General features: G+C 45.9%; 1 long non-coding RNA gene across 1 annotated transcript in view; it reads left to right on the top strand.

Annotated features, from left to right (window-relative positions):
- Window positions 1-22,085, top strand: part of LOC140188998 (uncharacterized) — a 516,848-nt gene extending 494,763 nt beyond the window's left edge. Inside the window, exon 3 of the long non-coding RNA XR_011883426.1 lies at window positions 22,030-22,085. This is a non-coding gene — a long non-coding RNA (uncharacterized lncRNA). The remainder of the gene's footprint in view (window positions 1-22,029) is intronic.
- The last annotated feature ends 531 nt before the right edge of the window (window positions 22,086-22,616 follow it).

Below are 22,616 nucleotides of genomic sequence, written 5' to 3'. Positions count from 1 at the left end.
GTCCCTTCTAAAAGAGTGGAGTGACATTTGCAATCTTCCAGATCTCTGGGACCATGCCAGAATCCAGAGCTTCTTGAAAGATCACGACCAATGCATCCGGTATCTCTTCAGCAACCTCTCAGGAATCTGAGATGTAGTCCCTCTAGATCTGGTGACTTACTTACCCACCTCAAGACCTCTGAATTTACCGAGCACTTTTTCCGTTTTATTAGCAATGTCACTCACTCCTTCTCCCTGCTATTCACAGACCTCTGGAAAGTAACTGATATTTTGTACAGTGAAATCAGATGCAAAGTACCAATTGCGTTTATCTGCTATTTTTGTCTCCCATTGCTACCTCACCCGCATCATTTGCCAGTGGCTCAAGGTCAACTCTCAACTCTCTGGTGTTGCCCTTATGGCATTTAGTTGACTTTGTTGGGTCTACATTTTAAATGATTAGTTTATAACTATTTTCTAGTTAATGTTACAGGTTGATAATTAAGTTACAGTATAACCAAGGTAAATTCATCGTCTGTGGTATATCGCGGCATGTGATGACGTCAACTCCGGTTTCGCCGCGTCTTATGTGTAACTTCCGGTTCGGAGGAGGTGTAAAGGTGGGTGCCATGCCTGCAGCAGGACCGTGAAGAGCTCCATGTCTACCCACAAAGAAACATTATAGAAGCAACGCCGTAAGTTCCTATGAAAGTATTCCAAGTAAAAATGGTAACGCGGTTTCTGTTCAGGTTCGGGTGGCACACGTGTCGGCTTTTCAATTTCAAACGCTGGGTGGGCTCGGTCCCGGTGGAGGTTTGACGGGACCCCCCTCGCCCCCTACTCGGGGCGGCCGGAGACACTCGCTAAAAGAAGGGATCGCGCGTGGTCTCCAAAATGAAACAGACGCTGTATATGTTTGTATTTTTTTATCAACAGTTTTCACCGTACGTTGTTAATGTGGGAGAGTGAACAGTAAATGGTTAACCTTACTACGACTCTGTCTTCATTGGCTCCGGTTTAACTTGGTGTTTCGTCAGAGTTTCAACACACTGCATGAGAACACTACAGTGAAAAGGCGAAGTCATCAGATGTTTCGACAAGTGGTACCATGGCTTCGCGATCAAGCATCAAATCGCTTGCACTCAGCGCCAAGAGCAGTAGTACGTGGACAAGTGTGGCTGCCCTCGCAGGAGCTAAAGCAGAAGCCGCCAAGGTGCGAGCGCCATACGGTAACCAAGAAGCAAAACTGAAAACGGAAAAAGCTGCCAGACCAGCGGAAAGCCAGAAGGAAAAGGCTGCCAGGGAAGTGGAAAACCAGTTGGAAAGGGCAAGGATAGATACAGAGTTAGAAGTGCTGACGCTACAACGAGAAGCTGATGCGGCCGCGGTGGAAGCACAAGTGTTGGAAAACGCTGAAGAAATGCACGTTCTAGACGAAGCAGGAAAATCTGTGTCAGAAAGGGCAAAATTGGAAAGCACCATTGAATATGTCTATTCTCAAATTGACCTGCAGATTCATTCTCCCTCTCCATACTTGCCTGTTGGCGTCCAATCTCATGTGAAATCACAGGGAAGCTTCGTTGCATTGCGTCCACCTGGGGAAGACAACTCACAATTGCAACCTTGCCACAAACTCAAGTATGAAAGGGCTGACTATGAATATTTCCCGACACCAAACTTACCAGATCCGGCGAGATCAGAGACAGAGGCTGATGTCAGAACATCAAATCCCATCATGAAAGTACACGCTCAGTCATATGTCTCCCAACATATTTTAAACTAATTTGCGAGAGGGATGGGATCCAGAGCGATAGAGCAGTGAAAGAAGTGCATGGAGTAAAGCCAGATCTAACATACAGAGAGGCTTTGAGGAAAGAGAAGCAGAATAAACGGTGTAAAGACAGTAAGGTAGAAGGGCTGAAACGGGTGTACCTCAATGCAAGAAGCAACAGGAACAAGTTGATGAACTGAGAGCTTGGATACATACATGGAATGATGATGTAGAGGCCATTATATAGGCTTGCCTGGCACCAGGGCAGGAATGGATTCTCAATATTCCTGGATTTCAGTGCTTAAAAAGGGATAGAGAGGGCGGAAAAAGGGGAGGAGGGGTGGCATTACTGGTCAGGGATGCTATTACAGCTACAGAAAGGGTGGGTGTATAGCAGGATCCTCTTTTGAGTCAATATGGGTGGAAGTAAGGAACAGGAAGGGAGCAGTTACTCTACTGGGGTTATTCTATAGGCACCCTGCTAGAAGCAGAGATACAGAGGAGCAGATTGGGCGACAGATTTTGGAAAGGAACAAAAATAGTAGGGTTGTTATCATGGGTGACTTTAACTTCCCTAATATTGATTGGCACCTGATTAGTTCCAAGGGTTTAGATGGGACAGAATTTGTTAAATGTGTCCAAGATGGATTCCTGTCACAGTATGTGAACAGGCCGGCCTGGGGGAATGCCATACTAGATCTAGTACTAGGTAATGAATTGGGTCAGGTCACAGATCTCTCAGTGCGTAAGCATCTGGGGGACAGTGAGCACCGCTCCGTGGTCTTTATAATTACCATGGAAAAGGATAGAAACAAAGAGGACAGGGAATTTTTTAATTGGGGAAAGGCAAATTATGAGGCTATAAGGCTAGAACTTGCGGGTGTGAATTGGGATGATGTTTCTGCAGGGAAATGTATTATGGACATATGCTCGATGTTTAGAGATCTCTTGCGGGATATTAGGGATAAATTTGTCCCAGTGAGGAAGATAAAAAATGGTAGGGTGAAGGAACCATGGGTGACAAGTGAGCTGGAAAATCTAGTCAGGTGGAAGAAGACAGCATACATGAGGCTTAGGAAGCAAGGATCAGATGGGTCTATTGAGGAATATAGGGAAGTAAGAAAGGAGCTTAAGAAGGGGCTGAGAAGAACGAGAGAGGGGCATGAGAAGGCCTTGGCGAGTAGGGTAAAGGAAAACCCCAAGGCATTCTTCAATTATGTGAAGAAAAAAATAGGATGAGACGAGTGAAGGTAGGACGGATTAGAGATAAAGGTGGGAAGATGTACCTGGAGGCTGTGGAAGTGAGCGAGTTTCTCAATGAATACTTCTCTTCGGTATTCACCAATGAGAGGGAACTTGATGATGGTGAGGACAATATGAGTGAGGTTGATGTTCTGGAGCATGTTAATATTAAGGGAGAGGAGGTTTTCGAGTTGATAAAATACATTAGGACAGATAAGTCCCCAGGGCCTAACGGAATATTACCCAGGCTGCTCCACGAGGCGAGAGAAGCGATTGCTGAGCCTCTGGCTAGGATCTTTATGTCCTCGTTGTCCACGGGAATGGTACCGGAGGATTGGAGGAAGGCGAATGTTGTTCCCTTGTTCAAAAAAGGTAGTAGGGATAGTCCGGGTAATTATAGACCAGTGAGCCTTATGTCTGTGGTGGGAAAGCTGTTGGAAATGATTCTTAGAGATAGGATCTATAGGCATTTAGAGAATCATGGTCTGATCAGGGACAGTCAGCATGGCTTTGTGAAGGGCAGATCGTGTCTAACAAGCCTTATAGAGTTCTTTGAGGAGGTGACCAGGCATATAGATGAGGGTAGTGCAGTGGATGTGACTATATGGATTTTAGTAAGGCACTTGACAAGGTTCCACACGGTAGGCTTATTCAGAAAGTTAGAAAACATGAAAATCAGGGAAGTTTGGCCAGGTGGATTCAGAATTGGCTTGCCTGCAGAAGGCAGAGGGTGGTGGTGGAGGGAGAACATTCAGATTGGAGGATTGTGACTAGTGGTGTCCCACAAGAATCTGTTCTGGGACCTCTACTTTTCATGATTTTTATTCACGACCTGGATGTGGGGATAGAAGGGTGGGTTGGCAAGTTTGCAGACGACACAGAGGTTGGTAGTGTTGTAGATAGTGTAGAGGATTGTCCAAGATTGCAGAGAGACATTGATAGGATGCAGAAGTGGGCTGAGAAGTGGCAGATGGAGTTCAACCCGGAGAAGTGTGAGGTGGTACACTTTGGAAGGTCAAACTCCAAGGCAGAGTACAAAGTAAATGGCAGGATACTTGGTAGTGTGGAGGAGCAGAGGGATCTCGGGATACAGGTCCACACATCCCTGAAAGTTGCCTCACAGGTGGATAGGGTAGTTAAGAAAGCTTGTGGGGTGTTAGCTTTCATAAGTCGAGGGACAGAGTTTAAGAGTCGCGATGTAATGATGCAGCTCTATAAAACTCTGGTTAGGTCACACTTGGAGTACTGTGTCCAGTTCTGGTCACCTCACTATAGGAAGGATGTGGAAGCATTGGAAAGGGTACAGAGGAGATTTACCAGAATGCTGCCTGGTTTAGAGAGTATGCATTATGATCAGAGATTAAGGGAGCTAGGGCTTTACTCTTTGGAGAGAAGGAGGATGAGAGGAGACATGATAGAGATGTACAAGATAATAAGAGGAATAGATAGAGTGGATAGCCAGCGCCTCTTCCCCAGGGCACCACTGCTCAATACCAGAGGACATGGCTTTAAGGTAAGGGGTAGGAAGTTCAAGGGGACATTAGAGGAAGGATTTTACTCAGAGAGTGGTTGGTGCGTGAAATGCACTGCCTGAGTCAGTGGTGGACCCAGATACATCAGTGAAGTTTAAGAGACTACTAGACAGGTATATGGAGGAATGTAAGGTGGGGGCTTATATGGGAGGCAGGGTTTGAGGGTCGGCACAACACTGTGGGCCGAAGGGCCTGTACTGTGCTGTACTATTCTATGTTCTATATTCCCCCAGCTAGCACACCACCTGCAACAGAACCCTTGGCACAGTATTTAGCGCGTCGAGACCGCGTCAATTCAGGACTATACCAGTTTGACGATAAGCTTGAAAATTACCGTGCTTGGTACTCCTCATTCACCAGTGCCACCGGCGGAGTCCAGCTCTCAGCAGCCCAAGAGTTGGACCTTACGACTAAATGGCTGGGAAAGAATAAAGTGAACAAGTGAAACGCATACGCTCAGTGTACGTCAACAACCACAAGCTAGCCTTACACAAAGCATGGGAGAGACTTCGGGACTGCTATGCGGCCCCTGAAATTATTGAGAAGGCGCTATTTCAACGGCTGGACAATTTTCCTATGGCGTCAGCCAAGGACAACTCTAAATTACGAGATCTCTGAGATTTACTCATGGAGATTCAAGGTGCTAAAGAAGACGGCTATTTAACTGGCCTGTCGTATCTGGATACCTCACGCAGAGTGGACTAATTGTGGACAAGCTTCCATTTGGGCTGCAGGAAAGATGGGTGTCTATTGGCTCAGTGTACAAGGAAGAGTACGGTGGTCCATTCCCTCCCTTTGAGTATTTTAGTAGGTTTGTTAGCAAGGAGGCGAAGAGGCGAAACGACCCTAGCTTCATGAATCAAGGCGGCACCCCAACTCACACCAATCCAGTCAAACCCATTTCGAACAATTTTGTCATCAATAAACCCGTCTCAGTGCATAAAACCGAAGTCTCCACAATCAACGATGACCCTAGCAAGAATTGTCCATTGCACAACAAACCCACCCCCTCAAACAATGCAGAATATTTCGAAACAAACCCTTTGATGAAAGAAAGGCCCTTCTCAAGGAAAAAAATAATATGTTTTAAGTGCTGCTCCTCTACCTCCCACCTCGCTAAAGAGTGTGCGTTCCTCGTAACGTGCTCGGAATGTAACAGCACTGATCACGATGCGGCCATGCATCCCGGCCCGTCACCGCAAATTGCCAAGGCTCCTCCACACCCACAAGAGGATGGCGGGGAGGGAGAGCATCACTCTCATACAACTATTGTCAGCATGAGCTGCACAGAAGTTTGCAGTCCAGGACAGTCGAGCCGTTCGTACTGAAAGACCCTCCTCACTAAGGTATACGCTAAGGGAGCCAAAGACAAATCCATCAAGGCCTATGTAGTTCTGGACGACCAGAGCAAACGCTCACTAGTGAGACCAGAGTTCTTCGAGTTGTATAGCGTAAAGGATAATCCATTCCCATACTACCTTAGAACTTGCGCAGGCATCGCAGAAACATATGGCAGGAAGGCAGAAGGTTTCCAGCTCGAGTCCCTGGATGGCAAAGTCGTCATTAGTCTCCCTCCACTCTTGGAGTGCAATGAGATCTTAAATAACCAATCTGAGATTCCAAAGCCAAGCGCAGCGCTACATTAGCCCCATCTCCACCACATTGCCAAGCACATCGCAGAACTGGATCTGGAAGCAGAAATACTCCTGCTACTCGGAAGAGATGTTCTTAGGGTGCACAAAGTCAGACAGCAGGTCAATGTACCACACAACGCCCCCTTCGCCCAACGTCTGGATCTGGAGAGGAGAGGTGTGCCCTGGCAACGTACACAAACCGACAGTTAACACGCTCAAGACTAACGTGCGAGAGGCAGGCCACCATTCAATTTCTCAGCCCTGCACAAGTGTTGCATGTATCAAGGAAGCACAGCAAAGGCACGAGCATAATAAAGTAACTGAGAAGACACTGGGACAGTCAGTCTTCGCTCAGACTAAGCATGATAATAAACTTGCTCCATCGGTGGAAGATGCCATATTCTTAAAAATAATGGACAGAAAGCTCTTTAGAGATGAACCAAACAACTGGGTCACCCCACTACCATTCAGAGTACCGCGCCAGCGCTTACCAAACAACAAAGAGCAGGCAGTCAACCGGTTCACATCGTTACAACGAACCCTGAAAAAGAAACCTGAGACCAGTTACAGAGGTTGTTCTACTTCTACCTAAAGACTGATCTAGAGACTAAAGTTCTATACCATGTCTATACTGACGTTACAAAGGTCAGGCGGGGTGTGTGCTACCCTTAAGGTATTTATTTGACTTTGTTGGGTCTACGTTTTAAATGATTTGTTTGTAACTATTTTCTTGTTAAAGTTATAGGTTGACAATTAAGTTACAGTATAACAAAGGTAAATTCATTGTCTATGGTATATCGCGGCTTGTGATGACGTCACCTCCGGTTTCGCCGCGTCTTATGCGTAACTTCCGGTTCGGGAAGGTGTAAAGGTGGGTCCCATGCGTGCAGCGTGACCGTGAAGAGCTCCGTGTCTACCCACAAAGCAACATTACAGAAGCAACGCCGTAAGTTCCGATGAAAGTATTTGAAGTAAAAATATTAACGCGGTTTCTGTTAAGTAAGCGGCGGTTTGGGTGGCGCGTGTGTCGGCTTTTCAATTTCAAAGGCGGGGTGGGCTGGGTCCTGGTGGCGGTTTGACGGGACCCCTCGCCCGCTACTCGGGGCGGCTGGAGACTCTCGTTAAAAGAAGAGAGCGCGCATGGTCTCCAAAATGAAACAGACGCTGTATATGATTGCATTTTTTTTATCAACAGTTTTCACCATACGATGTTAATGTGGAAGAGTGCACAGTAAATGGTTAACCTTACTACTACTCCTATCGTTCTGAAATCCTCCTCTTCAGACAGACGATGACAGGATCACGGAGGAGACTCGAATTCTCTGTGCAATTCAGCTGCATCCACAATTCATGTGGTCCTTTACAGGACGCAAAGGGAAGTGGGGAGTGTAGATGTCACAGCAAGTCAAGTTAATGCAGCGCCTTGGCAAGGATAGTTCACAGATAGTGTGCAGTCAACCCAGGGAAGAAAGGTCTTTGAAGAGCAGAGTTTCTCTTTGCACAGCAGGGGACTGGAGCCATTTTGCACACCAAAACAAGATGAGGATGCAATCGATGTGTTCCAGGGTGACACTTCATATTGGACACAAACAAGAGAAATCTGCAGATGCTGGAAATCCAAGCAATACACACAAAATGATGAAGGAACTCAGCAGAGCAAGCATAATCGATGAGAAAGAGTAAACAGTCGACATTTCCGACCGGCGCCATTCGTCTGGACTGATCTTGGTTAGTTACCTTACTACTGTGGTGGGACCATGCGGGAATTCATAGTTGACAACAAAAGCCCCGGATTAACATGCTCGGAATGATGCACTCTGTGTACCAAAGAAAATAACAAAGAACGATGCTGAGATATAGATTCTCAGGGGATACTTGACGAAAGAGGCTGACAATACCGCCAGTTTCTTCACCAAAGACTCTACCGTCCCGGGGCCTGAGCAGCCCGAGCTATTCCACCTTCCCAATGCCCGGTGAACTGATTAGTGTAAACATCAATTCTTTGTCCGCTTTTATTTGTCTTTTAATTCAAAATATCGTTGAATAAACTCCCCTTGGGGGAATTGAACTCCGGTCTCCCGCGTGACAGGTGGGGATACTAACCACTATACTAACGAGGATTTGCTGGTTATAGTCCATGTCATGCACATTTAAGAGTACAGGAGGGTGAACAGAATTACCTTGATGTTTCTCAGCTGTAATACTGCAGCCTTTCACTCGTGTCCCTCCCACAGCAGTGTCTCAGTTTGCTCCAGCGATTCAGTCACCTGTTGTGTTGAAGGAAGTGCTCTCATTCGAGCTCAAATCCGTGTTGTTGGAATCAACATTTTTAATCACAGAGAAATATTTACATTTCTGTTTTTTTTTTAGTGCGACAAGAGGGAAACGATATGTAGCGAATCGAATTCTGAAGCGATCATTCCCACTTCATTGAAACACTGGGTGTTGTGTATCTCCGGTCTGTCGGAGGATGGCGACCTCAACCGGACATAACAGGAACTGCACCAGAGTGAGGAATCACAGTGACCACATTCAGAAAACAGCTCGAACCACAGTCATACACTTCTAGCGTCCGAGTGGTTCAACCCTGACAACTCGCGCACGGATTCCCGAAGTTATTTAAATCGATGGTTGAGTGTAAAATTATTATTCACCCTGGGCTGGCCAGTGGATCAAGGATTGAAGTGCTGTCCCTCACATTTTCCCCGGTGAACCGATCAGTGCAGCTTCCTGCTCTCACTCTAACTCAGATTCCCACAGCCAACTAGGACACATCAAAACATGTCGGATGATGTGTTCACACTGAGTGTTGTCAGTCTACTCACCACACACTCTGTCTATTTATACACAACGGGATCTCTCTCATCCTCCTCCGCCATTACCAGAGTAAATAAAACTCTTTATTGTGATTCATAAATATAATATAGATTCACAGAACGCTGCGACCCTAAAACAGGCCTTCCGAACCACAATATCCGTGTTGACAATCAACTACCGATCACACCAGAACAGATCTCACTTACTAGCTATTGTCTTCAGTGTCTTGATGATTGAGGTGCTCGCCTAGACAATTCTCTAATGTTGTGAGTGTACCTGCCTCACCAGTCACTCAGGCATGGGTTCCAGTTTCCGAACACCATCCGCACGAAGTTCTCCATGTGATGCTCTCTAAGTTTGCATACGTCAGGAGAGTTTTCTACTATCCTGATAGGCCCGGGTTAATTTGATATGACCTCCGTCACCTCCAGAGCTCTCCATGGAAACAATCGTCAATCCATCGGCCGAATGGACGCCCATGGGCCCAGCACGCTGCCGCTGCGCCTCTCTGCTGTTGTCTGAACGTGGTGACGCGCTGCTCCGTTGTGGACGTTGCTCATTCTTCTCTTCATTTTCATTTGTCGATTCTTTGCTGACGTCACATCGTTTCATAGAGACACAGAAAACCTACAGCACAATACAGGCCCTTCGGCCCACAAAGTTGTGCCGAACATGTCCTTACCTTAATAATTACCTACGGTTACCCATTGCCCTCTATTTTTCTAAGCTCCAATACAGGCCTTCCTTTATAAATGTTTCCTTTATTAACTGTTCTTTGTTGATTTATTTCGCACCTTTCTCTCTGCTTGTCATCTCGTATTTGCTATACCCTGCCTCCTCCTGATATTATCTCTGTGCTGTCTGTCCTCCGACCCATTCGGAGACCTCGTTCCCAACATGTCAGCAATGAATGTCTTTCACATTATTTACTGAACCCGGTTTCAGTGGCCCTGCTGTCACACATTCTGTTCATAAAACCATAAGAGCATAAGACAAAGGAGCAGAAGTCGGCCATTCGGCCCATCGGGTCTGCTCCGCCATTTTATCATGAGCTGATCCATTCCTCCATTTAGTCCCACTCCCCTGCTTTCTCACCATAATCTTTGATGCCCTGGTTACTCAGATACCCATCAATCTCTGCCTTAAATACACCCAATGACTTGCCCTCCACTGCTGCCCGTGGCAACAAGTTCCATAGATTCACCACCCTCTGACTAAAAAAAAAAAACTTCACATTTCTGTTCTGAATGGGCGCCCTTCAATCCTTAAGTCATGTCCTCTCGTACTAGACTCCCCCATCATGGGAAACAACTTTGCCACATCCACTCTGTCCATGCCTTTTAACATTCGAAATGTTTCGATGAGGTCTCCCCTCATTCTTCTAAACTCCAAGGAATACAGTCCAAGAGCGGACTACGTTTCTCATATGTTAACTCTTTCATTCCCGGAATCATTCTTCCACCGTGTCTCTTCTGATTTCCCCCTCTTTGTCTCCGGGCAATTCTTCGGCATAAATATCAATAGACAGCGACTGAGCTGCAGCTGAATTAAACCGAAGTAGACTTTTTCCTCCTGTGGCCTCTATCACCATCTAAGACTGAAAGAAAGCCGGTCTCATGCCTGCCTGAGGAAAGATATCTTTAACGACCGAGGGGATGGGACAGAGGGTCATAAGGTTTGTCCAGTCAGGAGAGCCTAATGAATGTTGGCCGATACTCTCTGGAATAATCCTATTCTTCTGCATAATCACTGAGCCACAAGATCAGGAGTCAGGTCCAATTCTGAAAATGTACGGCTCAATAGGAAAGCAGTCCAGTCTATGTTGGCGGCAGATGCTCGTATCTTTCCTGTAATGCCGTAGGCTCTAATATTGTTTAGCAACTTTATCTGCGGCCCGTGACAAATGCCTCTGAAAATCCAAGTAAACAACATCACTGACGCTCCTTTGTCCATCTTGCCTGTTATTTCCAGAATTAATTCCAGCAGATTAGTCAGGCAAGATTTCCCCTGAAAGAATCCATGTTGGCCGGCCTATTTGAACAGGTGTCTCCACGCACCAAGAAACCTCATGGACTCCAGCATTTTCCCAACCATAACAGCCCTGATAAACGGTCTGTAGTGTTCTGTATTTTGCTTCCCTCCTGTCGACAAGAGCAAAATCAGATCAACAATTTTCCAGTTCTCTGAACCATTTCAGAAGCCCGTGATTCCTGAAAGATCACTATTAACTCTTCCATGATCTCGTAATCTCTTTTCAGAAACCCGCTGTGCAGTCCATCTGGTCAGGTGACCCTGCGGTCTTTCAGCTTCCAAACACCTTCTCCTTAATAATAGCAACTACACTCACTTACATCCCTTGACCCTCTCGAATTTCTGGCGTACTGTTTGTATCCTCAACATAAAAGACGGACGCATAATACCTGATAATTTTGTCCGCCATTTATTTGTCCCCTATTACTACCTCCTATTTCCAGCTTCCGATGCCCACTCTAACAGTTCTGTTAACTTTCTATATATAGAAACATTGAAACACAGAAAGCCTGCAGCACAATACAGGTCATTCGGCCCATAATGCTGTGCCGAACATGGACTGACTTTTGAAATTCCCTCGGGTGAACCATAGTCCTCTATTTTCTAAGCACCATGTACCTATCCGAGAGTCTATTAATATATCCTATTGCATCCGCCTCCACCACCGTCGCCGGCAGCCAATTCCACGCACTTACCACACTCTGCGTAAAGAAAACTTACTCCTGACTTCTCATCTGTACCTACTTCCAAACACCTTAAAACTGTGTGAGCCATTCAACCCTGGGGAAAAGCCTCTGACTATCCACACGATCAATGCCTCTTATCATCTTATACACCTCTATCCGGTCACCTCTCATGCCCTGTCGCTCCAAGGAGAAAAGGTCGAGTTCACTCAATCTGTAAGTTATAAGTGTGAAGTAGTTCATTTTGATAGGTTAAATATGTTGGAAGAATATAGTATTAATGGTAAGAGTCTTGGCAGTGTGGAGGATCAGAAGGATCTTGGGGTCTGACTCCATCGGACCCTCAAAGCATGTCTTGGGGATTATGTCTTATCAGTATAGGTTTAGTGAACTCGGCCCTTTTATCTTGGAGCGACGGAGGATGAGAGGTGACCTGATAAAGGTGGATAAGATGATGAGAGGCATTGATCATGTGGATAGTCAGAGGCATTTTCCTAGGGCTGAAATGGTTGTCACAAGAGGACACAGGTTCAAGGTGCTGGGGTGTAGGTACAGAGGACATGAAGAGGTAAGATTTTCACTCAGAAATCGGTGAGTGCGTGCAATGGGCTGCCTCCAAAGGTGGTGGAGGCGGATACGATAGGGTCTTTTAAGAGACTTTTGGACAGGTACATGGAGCTTAGAAAAATAGTGGGCTATAGGTAAGCCTAGTAATTTCTACGGTAGGGACATGTTCGGCACAGCTTTGTGGACCGAACGGCCTGTATTGTGCTGTAGGTTTTCTATGTTTCTATGCTTCTATTCTCATAAAGCACGCTCGGCAATCCAGGCAACATCCCTGTAAATCTCCTCTGCACCCTTTCTATACTTTCCACATCCTTCCTGGACTGAGGTGACCAGAACTGAGCACAGTACTCCAAGTGAGGTCTGATCAGGGTCCTATATAGCTGTAACATTACCTGTCGGCTCCTGAACTCAATCCCACGGTTGATGAAGGTAGATACATCGTATGCCTTCTTAACCACACAGTCAACCTGCAAATCATTATATCACGCTGTATTTTTTTGCAGTTTTCTATACCACCCGTGAAATGCAGACTGATAAACACAGACCAATAAATACTGTACGACATTGAGGAAAACATAAACAACAGAAGTGCGAACAACTCTGTACACTTGAACCCAGGCGCTGATGAGATACGGTCAGAAGACCATAAGAGAAGGGAGCAGAGTCAGTCTGCCCCATTCCATCTTGGCTGAGTTTTATCCTCATCAACTCCATTCTCACGCCTTCTCTCCACAGTCTTTCACTTCCTTACTAAGCAAGTAACTACCACCCTCCAAGTTAAACATACCAAGTGACTCGGGCTCCATCGCCGTCGACAGCAAAGAATTCCACAGACTCACCGGCCTCCGGCTCAACACAATTTCCTTTGACCTTTGTCAGATTTGAGATGCTGATAAAATCTGTTATATCAGCAATATCACAGACAAAATGCTGGAAGAACTCAGCGGACTGTCTGGGTATTGCCTTGTATTTGCAGCATCTGCACATTTTCTTGTATTTGTACATCAGGAACATCATTATTTGACGGTTTCTATCCCGACCTTGATTTCTCTGTTGTATTTTTCTTCGTATCTGTGTTTCCAGACTGTTTGTGTGTGCGACCAGGAGGGAGTTGCAGGACTGAACGACAGTTCAAAATGGAAAACTGCAGGGACCCGAGATATGGGTCGATCAGTGTCGCTGGTCTCCATTTGCAAAGCAATAATTATCAAACAAAAAAAAACAATGAAATCTATAAAGGTAGCTCTTCCGTGACAATTCTAGAGTTTAGAATTAAATCTCCGGCCTCATTGCCACCAAAGACTCTGCTGAAGTAATGCCCAAAAATTGTGATGTATTGGTCTTCAATCGTCCAACGTTTATATCAGAGACAATGGTGTTTAATTAAAGTGTTAGTTCACGTGCCGTCACTAAGACAATTAGTGAAGTGTTTGACCGTATCGCCGGAGATTGATCCTCTGTTTGAATCGAGGCCGTTTTTAATACATCAGCTCAGAGTGTCCTACGGAGCTGTGAATTCAGGAACAAGAGAAATCACAGACTCTGACTGAAATGGTGTATTCAGTCATCTGGCGAATAGAAGACGTTAACTATCCTTTTATTTCAGCCTTTGGGATTGCGGGTAAGCCGCAGTGTCAGCTGCCGTTGGTGGAAGTTCAAGTTTAATTCCAATGTTATGATTGTGATATGTGAAAAGCCGAGTCACAGCATCGATTGTCAGTCACCATCTTCCAACCCCGGAATAGACCACTCATAGTCTGCTTTCCCATTCTGTCTCTGTGGCGCAATTGGTGAGCGCGTTCGGCTGTTAACCGAAAGATTGGTGGTTCGAACCCACCAAGGGACGCTGGTGACCCAGCAGTTTCTGCGGCGCGTTTTATTGCCAGCTGGGTAACGCTGTGCTGTTCGGAGACCCAGCGACTGCAGCGTTAACTTCAGTGGGAATTAAAATATTTTCTGAAAGCTTCTCTTTCACACTATTCCTTGAGATCAAATCATTACACAGCGTATTGAGAGAGAACAATGTTAAGCAATAACAGAATGCAGAATGAAATGTAACTGCGACAGAGACAGCACAGTGCAGGTAAACAATCAGGTGCCGCATCATAACGGGTAGATTGTGAGGTCAAGGCTCCATCTTATCGACTCGGGCACCATCCAATAGACATAGCGGCGGAGTTGAAGCTATCCACGAGCCTGTAGTACGTGCTGTCCTGCACCTTCAGCCGGATAGAAGAAGGGGAAAGAGAGAGTACAGTACCCGGGGCGCATGGTATATTTTTGTCAGGAGTGTGTAAGTTACATACTCCTTCACCATTCTCTTTGACCATAAGTGTATATTTCCTCGAGCGACATCCTTGGAACTAACGGACTTGCCGGGTCTAATCTCGTGGTCTTGATTAAATTTTGGATAATTCATTTGGAGTCTAATTGGTTTCATCCCACATAGGTTCCCAATCGTTTTATTTTCACTATGGATGTCCAATCCCTATGCACGTCCAGCAAACCACCCACCCCCGCGCCAGGAAGGTCTCAAATCTCTCCGCTTCCATCGGGATACCAGACCCAACCAGCTCCCCTCCACCACCATTCACCTCCGTCTGGCCGAACTTGTCCTCCCACTTCATTTAAACACAAGGTGAGCCATGGACACTGGCATGGGTCCCATCCGTGCCTGCCTGTGTGTCGGCTACGTGGAACAGTCTATGTTCCAAGCCTACACTGGTGTCGCTCCCTAACTTTCCCTACACTATATAAATGACGGCATTGCTACCTCTTTCTGCACCCATGTGGAACTCATGCACTTCATCAGCTTTGCCTGCAACTTCCACCCTGCCCAAAATTATACCTGTCCCATATCCGACAGCTCCCTCCGTTTTCTCCATCTCTCTGTCTCTATCTCTGAAGACAGCTTGTCTATTGATGTCTATTATAACCACACAGGCTCCCACAGCTACCTGGACTAGACCGTTTCCCACCCCGTTACATGTAAAAATGCCAGCCCCTTCTCTCAATTCCTCCGTCTCCGCCGCATCTGTTCTCAGGATACGGCGTTTCATTCAAGAACAAAGGAGATATCGTCTTTTTTTTCAAAGAAAGGGGCTTCCCTTCCTCCACCATGAAAGCTGCTCTCAACAGAATCTCTTCCATTTTGCTCACATCTGCCCCCACCCCATCCTCGCTCCCTCCCCCAGGGAGAGGGTTTGTCTTGTCCTCACCTACTCCCCCAACCCTACCCCGCCCAGCCTCCGCCTCCAGCACACAATTCTCTGTAACTTCCGCCATCTCCGGCGGGATCCCAACACCAAACACATCTTTCCCTCCCCCCTCGACGTTCTGCTCTCTGCAGGGATCCCATGTCAATCCCATGTGCGTCCGTCCATCCCACTGATCTCTCTCCTGGCACTTATCCTTGCAAGTGAAACAAGTGTTACACCTGTCCCTACACATCCTCCCTCAGTACTATTCAGGGACCCAAGCAATCCTTCCAGGTGAGGCAACACTTCAACTGTGAGTCTTTTAGTCATCCACTGTATCCAGTGCTCCCGGTTTGGCCTCCTGTATATCGGTGAGACGTGGCACAGATTGGGAGACCACTTCACCGAGCACCTACACTCCTTCCACCAGGACAAGAGAGATCTCCCAGTGGCCACCCATTTTAATTCCACTTCCCATTCCAATTCCGACATTGCAGCCCATAGCCTCCTGTATTGTCGCGATGAAGCCACACTAAGGTTGGAGGAATAACAACACATTATCTTCCGGCTGGGTAACTTCCAACCTGATGGTATGAACATCGATTTCTCAAGCTTCCGGTAATGTCCCCTCCTTCACGAAGCCCCATTCTCTTTTCCCTCTCTGACCTTATCTGTTACCTGCCCATCACCTCCCTCTGGTGTTCCGCCCCCTTTTCTTTCTTCCATGGCCTCCTCTCCTTCCCTGTTCTCCAGCCTAGTACCTCTTTCACCAATCAAAGTTTCAGGTCCTTAATTTACCAGCCACCTCCCCACCCCCACTGGTTTCAAATATCACCTCGTGTTTCTTCCTCCCATCACCGTCTAACTCTGATTCCTCATCGTTTCTTTTTCTACATTCCGGATGAAGGGACTCGGCCCGAAACCTCGACGGTATTTTTTTACCGCAGATGCTGCCTGGCCTGTTGAGTTCCTCCAACATTTTCTGTGTTGCTTGGATTTCCATCATCTGTAGATTTTCTCTTTGTGCCTCTATCGATGTCGCTGCACGCTAACATATTCATGTGTCTATCTAAAAACATCGTACACCCTTCCGTCTCTGAACCTGGCAGCCCGTTCCAAGCACCCACCCCACTCTGTCTAAAAACCTGACCCACACATCTTTAAACTCTCTCCTACCTTAAATTCATTCCCGCTGGAATTTCAAATCCCTACCCTGGGAAACCAATTCTGACTATCTGCCCAATCTATGTCTCTCATAGAGTCAGGAAGCGAGCAAGCAGCATCACTGTAGACCCACCACACCCTGGACATCACCTGTTCCAACTCCTTCCTTCTGGTAGGCGCTTTAGATCACTGTATGCCAGGACCCATAGGTACAAGAACAGTTTCTTTCCGTCTGCCATCAGTCTTATGAACACGTGAATTTAAGTCTATTATAAACCAAGTCCCCTTGTACATACACTGGTATACAGCACCTCATTGTATATAGTTCACGGTTATTTGCACTATTGTTTTGTTTGCTTTTTGATTCTGTACAGCGAGAGCTCAGGGAAACCGGCATCAAATTCCCTATATGTGTCACATACTTGGCGATAATAACGGTTTTTGATTCTGATAATTCGGTCAAGTTTCCTCTCAGTCTCTGATATTCCAATGAAGGCAAACAAGCTCAAACACTTTAATCAGGCAACACTTTACAAATCCTGTCGATCCTTCCTGTGAAGTGTCCATTCTTGTAGAATCTGGAATAGAGTCAGGACAGGGTTTAACGAGAAATTGTGAATTCCAACTCTGATCCACGACCAGTGAATGATAATTAATGAATCAATTTACACTCACAGTGTGAATTAGAGTGAGTCGATTACTTGGCCAGTGGAGTTCTGTGTAGATCGTGTCTATGTCAGAGGTTCATATGTTATGTAGTCTAAAACCGTACACGCTGCGATGTCCGGGAATCGAACCCGAACTGCTTGGAAGGCAGCTATGCCCACCACTATACCACCAGCGCTCAATGACGTAGCAAAGCATCTGAGTAGTGAGGCATCTCCCATAGTTCCACGTGATTCGACCAGTCCCCGAGCTGCTTTCTGTCGGATCATTCCTCACTCTGCTGCAGGTCCTATTCCGGTAAATTAATGTCGCCATCCCCAACAGACCGGAGTTATACAACCCACATAATAAATTGCCGGTGAACGCAGAAGGCCAGGCAGCATCTATAGGAAGAGGTACAGTCAACCTTTCGGGCCAAGACACTCAGTCAGGACTAACTGAAGGAAGAGATAGTAAGAGATTTGAAAGTGGGAAGGGGAGGGGGAGACCCAAAGTTTTAGGAGAAAACAGGAGAGGGAGGGATGAAGCCGAGAGCTGGACAGTTGATTGGCAAAAGGGATATGAGAGGATCATGGGACCACCCCATCCGTTATTTATTTATTATTATATACATATATATATATATTTCTCTCTCTCTTTTTCTCCCTCTGTTCCTTTCACTATACTCCTTGCCTATCCTCTGGGATTCTCCCCTCCCCCTTTCTTTCTCCCGAGGCCTCCCGTCCCATGATCCTCTGACGGTGGTGTGGAGAATGCTGAGGAAGATGAATGGTGTCAGAGGTTATAACTAGATTATAGTATTAGTGGAGAACGGAAATTTGATGCAAAGGACAACGAAAAGGCAAAGTGTTTGAGAAACACATTTGCAAACACACATAGTCTAGACAATATAGGGGAAGAGTGTTTTATGAGAAGAGAGAGCCTCTTGGTGGACAGTGAGGAGATTTGTGAGAAACAAGAGGCATTTGAGATTGCCATGGATGATGACTTTACGTTGGCTGAATTGAAATTTGCCATCAACAGGGCGAGTACTACAGCCCAGGACAGGATATGGGAAACCATCATATACTGTACTCCAGGTTTTGCCTGAGGCAGTCTAAAAGAAGTTGCTTTAGTTTTAAAAGAAGATCTGGAAACAAAGAATGTTCCCAGGAGACTGGAAAAGGTCTGTGGTGAAGCCTGTTGTAAAACCTGGGAGGGATCCGATGCTGTCCAGTTTCTACAGGCCTGTTGTCTCACTTCCTCACTGTGTAAAATAATGGTGAAAATGATAGTAATTAGGCTCATGAATTTTTGGATAAGAGAGAATTACTTTGTCACTACTAATGTGGGTTTGGCAAAGGGAGATCTATGACGCCCTTGTACTACTGGGAATGATATCTGGAAATCCTTTTACACTGAAAGAATCGGTACTTGCAGTGCTTTTGGACATTGAAATAGTTTTATGACATGCGATGGAAGGAGAGGCTTTTTATTAAACTCTTTAAGCTTGGTGTTGGCGTTGGTTTTGCAAATGGGTATTTTTTTTTTGCTTGGGGGTCATTTACAGTGAGGGTGGATCATCAGAGTTCACGGAAGATAACGTGCCTCCCTCCCCAGGATAGTGTTATCAGTTCAATATTTGCTTAATCTGGTAGTTAATTATATTTTTAATGGTCTTGGGCCTGAGTTCACTTTGGCTTTCTATGCTGATGATGGGGCTCTGTGGAAAAGGGGTTGTAATAGTTCCTATGTGGGACCATCTTGGACAAACAACGTTATCAGCAATGGGAGAATGGTGTTTGGACTGCTCTAAATCAGTATGTGTGTTTCATTTTTACTCATAAACATAGGATCTTGGCCTAAAATGCCTAAGATGTACTCTTTTACATAAATGCTGCCTGACCTGCTGAGTTCCTCCAGAACTGTGTGTGTGTTGCTCAGCGAATGGTATCGATTCTGGAGTGAGGGCAATGGAGGTTGTTGCTGGAGAGGAAGAGGCAGAGTTAATTAGCAACTTAATCAGAATCAGATTGAATATCACTGGCATACGCCGTGACATTTTAACTTTACAGCAGCAGTACAATGATATCCATAATAAATATATATGGAGAAAAAAACTGAATTACATTAAGTATTAAATATTTGTTAAAATATGTAGTTAAAACATGAATTAAAACATAAATTAAAAGAAAAAGTAGTTAGGTAGTGCTCTTGGGTTCAATGCCCATTGAGAATTCAGAATTTGGGTGTCAGAGGGGAAGAAACTGTTCCTGAATCACCGAGTGTGTGCCTTCAGCATTCTCTCCCTCCTTCCCGATGGTAACAGTGTGAAAAGGGCACGTCCTGGGTGGTGGCGATGCTCAATGATGATCGGCGCCTTCGTGAGGCACCGCTCCTTGAAGATGTTGTGTACTACCGAGCCTGGCCCCATGGTAGAGTTGACCAGTTTTACAAGTTTTGGCTATTTACTTTGATCTCGTTCAGAAGCCCGCCGCCCCCGCGCCCCCCCCCGCCATACCAGATGGAGATGCAGCCAGTCAGAATGATCTCCACAGTACGTTTGTAAAAGTTTATTTAGTGTTTTAGTTGACAAACCAAATCTCCTCCAACTCCTAATGAAATATAGCCGCTGTCTTGCCTTCTTCATAACTGCATCATATGTTGCATCCGGGTTAGATCCTCAGAGATGCTGACACCCAGGAACTTGCAATTGTCCACTCTCTCCACTTCTGATCCCTTGATGAGGACTGGCTTGTGTTCCTTCATCTCACCTTTCCTGAAGTCCACAAGCAGCGTTTTGATCTTGCTGACGTTGAGTGCAAGATTGTTGCTGCAGCAACACTCAACTAACTGGTAGTTTACCCTAATTTATGATTTATTGTCACCATCTGAAATTCTGCAAACAGCGCTTGTATCATCAGCAAATTTATAAATGCTGTTTGAGCGATGCCTAGCCACACAGTTGTGGGTGTAGAGACAGTGGAGCAGTGAGATAAGGACACAGCCCTGTGGAGTATCAGTGTTAATTGTCATTGAGGTGGAAATGTTATTCCAATCCACACAGATTGTGGTATTCCGGTTAGGAAGTCATGGATCCAGTTGCAGAGGCCGAGGTCCTGTAGCTTGAATGTGGAGTGAGAATTAATTCCTACGCTGGGATTGGGCCACGGCGAGTGTGGCGGAGTAGGAAGAAGTTGCTGCTGACTATAATTGCTGCTTCCTCTCCCCTGACCATGGGAAGACAGTTTCCCATTAGCACATTTCCCAATGTCTGTTGTTGCTGGACAGTGAGTATTCTGAGTGGTGAATCCCATGGGAAATGAATGTTGTGTCCATCCCTCTGTTCCACTCCCGGATCCATACCGGGAAGTGGTGGGGTTTGTTTGTCTCTTCCTTGGTTTGGAGCCTCCTCCATCTGCTGCTCAGAAGAAGCTGAGAGCTGCAGCCTGTGAGTGGCCTCATACACTGGCACTGGCTGCACCAGTCGCTTCACACCGTGTCTGCCTTTTACCTCTTTCGCTTTCCTTCCCCTACCTGCAGGAAAGACTTCAATGTACGCCAATGTTCCCTCTTGCCAAGGCTCAATGAACAGAACAGTGGCTCCATCTCTCACACACAAGGTGTGTTACTGAGCACAGAGATACTGACAGCTCATTCGTTCCACAGTCTCAGACAGCAGAGACATTCAGTCCCACACTGAGCCCAGGACCCAGACACACATTTCCAGTACAACAGTTACAGTGAAACACAGCTGGTCAATATTTCCCTGGTCCCTGGGAAAATATTGAACATTTTCAACAACTTCTTTGAATGCATTCCATGCGATTTTCTCTGGTCCCAATGGAAGTTCTTTGAATTGCCTGTTATTGCTGGTCTGCTTGATTTGTGGACCAACACAAATGCCTCCCTTAATCTTGGCATCAAATAATCTGACTTGGATTATGAATTGAAATATAAAAATATAGGCAATTTCAAAGAGATGGTGTGTGATAGGGACATAGAATAGTGATTTTCAATATCAGCAGTCCAAATCCATAAGATATACGTACACAAAAGTAATCATGAAGCAAAATATTTGTTGTCCAGTGTAGTTGGCCATATGGCTGAGAGTGAGGGGGAAAGCTGAGGACTACAGGAAGGTGTCAGTTGACTGGACAGGTAGGCAAGTGGAATTTAATCTGTGAGGTGAGGTGATGCAGGTGGGGAGCCCAAACAGGGCGAGGAGACAGACGGTACATTGTGGAATCTGGAGAAGAATAGAGGGTCAGAGGGAGAGCATGTGGAATGATTCCTCAGGTTAGAAGGACGGAGCATTCGATGGGTTTAAAATGCGGATGAGAGGCTTGCTTTTGTTGGCTGAAGGTATAGAATGACAGAGGAGGGAGCTCTGGTGGAATTGTATAAACACAAGCGGGATCACAGCTGGATCTCTGTGTACAGTCCTGTTCAGCACACCACATGCTCACACCCACATCCAAATGATGAGCAGGAGTCCCCACTCAGCAACTCCCACCTGCTCTGTCATTTAATAAGGTCACGGCTGTCCCGCTTCAACATTAAACTCCATGTTCCTGTCTGCCCCAGGAACATTTCACCCCCCCCCCCTTATAAACTATCCCCCTCTCTTTCCCTTAAAAGCATACAAGGATATGATCCAAAAAACCTGTCAGTTAATGAATTCCAATGTCTGAGGGTGCATTAAGATTCAGAAAAGAATCCTCTGATCTTTTGCTCAAATCATGAAATATTGGTCCCTGGTTCTAGTTGCCAATGGGTGGAGCACTGGCTTATCGGCAGAAAACAGAGAGTGGGAATAAAGGGATCGTTTTCTGGCTGGCTGCCAGTTACCAGTGGAGTTCACAGGGGTCAGTGTTGGGTCCGCTGATTTTTATGAGAAATGCCAATGATTTGGACTGTTGGATTGATGCGTTTGTGGCTACATTTGCTGATGATACAAAGATAGGTGGAGAAGTGTGTAATGTTGAGGAAACAGAGAGCCTACAGAGAGACTTAGATAGTGTAGGGGAATGGGTAAGGAAGCAGCAAATGAAATACAATGTTGCAAAGTGTATGGTCATGCACTTTGGTAGAATAAATAAATGGGCAGACTATTATTTAGGTGGGGAGATAATTCAAAATGCAAAGATGCAAGAAGACTTGGGATGCATTGTGCAGGATACCCAAAAGGTTAACCTCCAAGATGAGTCCGTGGTGAAGAAGGGAAATGCAATTTTGCACTCATTTCTAGATGTATAGAATATTAGAGCAGGGGTGTGATGTTGATGCTCTATAAGGCACTCGTTAGTCCACACTTGGAGTCTTGTGCGCAGTTCTGGGCTCCTTATTTTAGA

The sequence above is a fragment of the Mobula birostris genome, chromosome 28 (assembly GCF_030028105.1).
Source record: "Mobula birostris isolate sMobBir1 chromosome 28, sMobBir1.hap1, whole genome shotgun sequence".
Taxonomy (NCBI): domain Eukaryota; kingdom Metazoa; phylum Chordata; class Chondrichthyes; order Myliobatiformes; family Myliobatidae; genus Mobula; species Mobula birostris.
The sequence above is the reverse complement of the archived record's forward strand: the minus strand, read 5'-3'. Positions and strand labels throughout refer to the sequence as shown.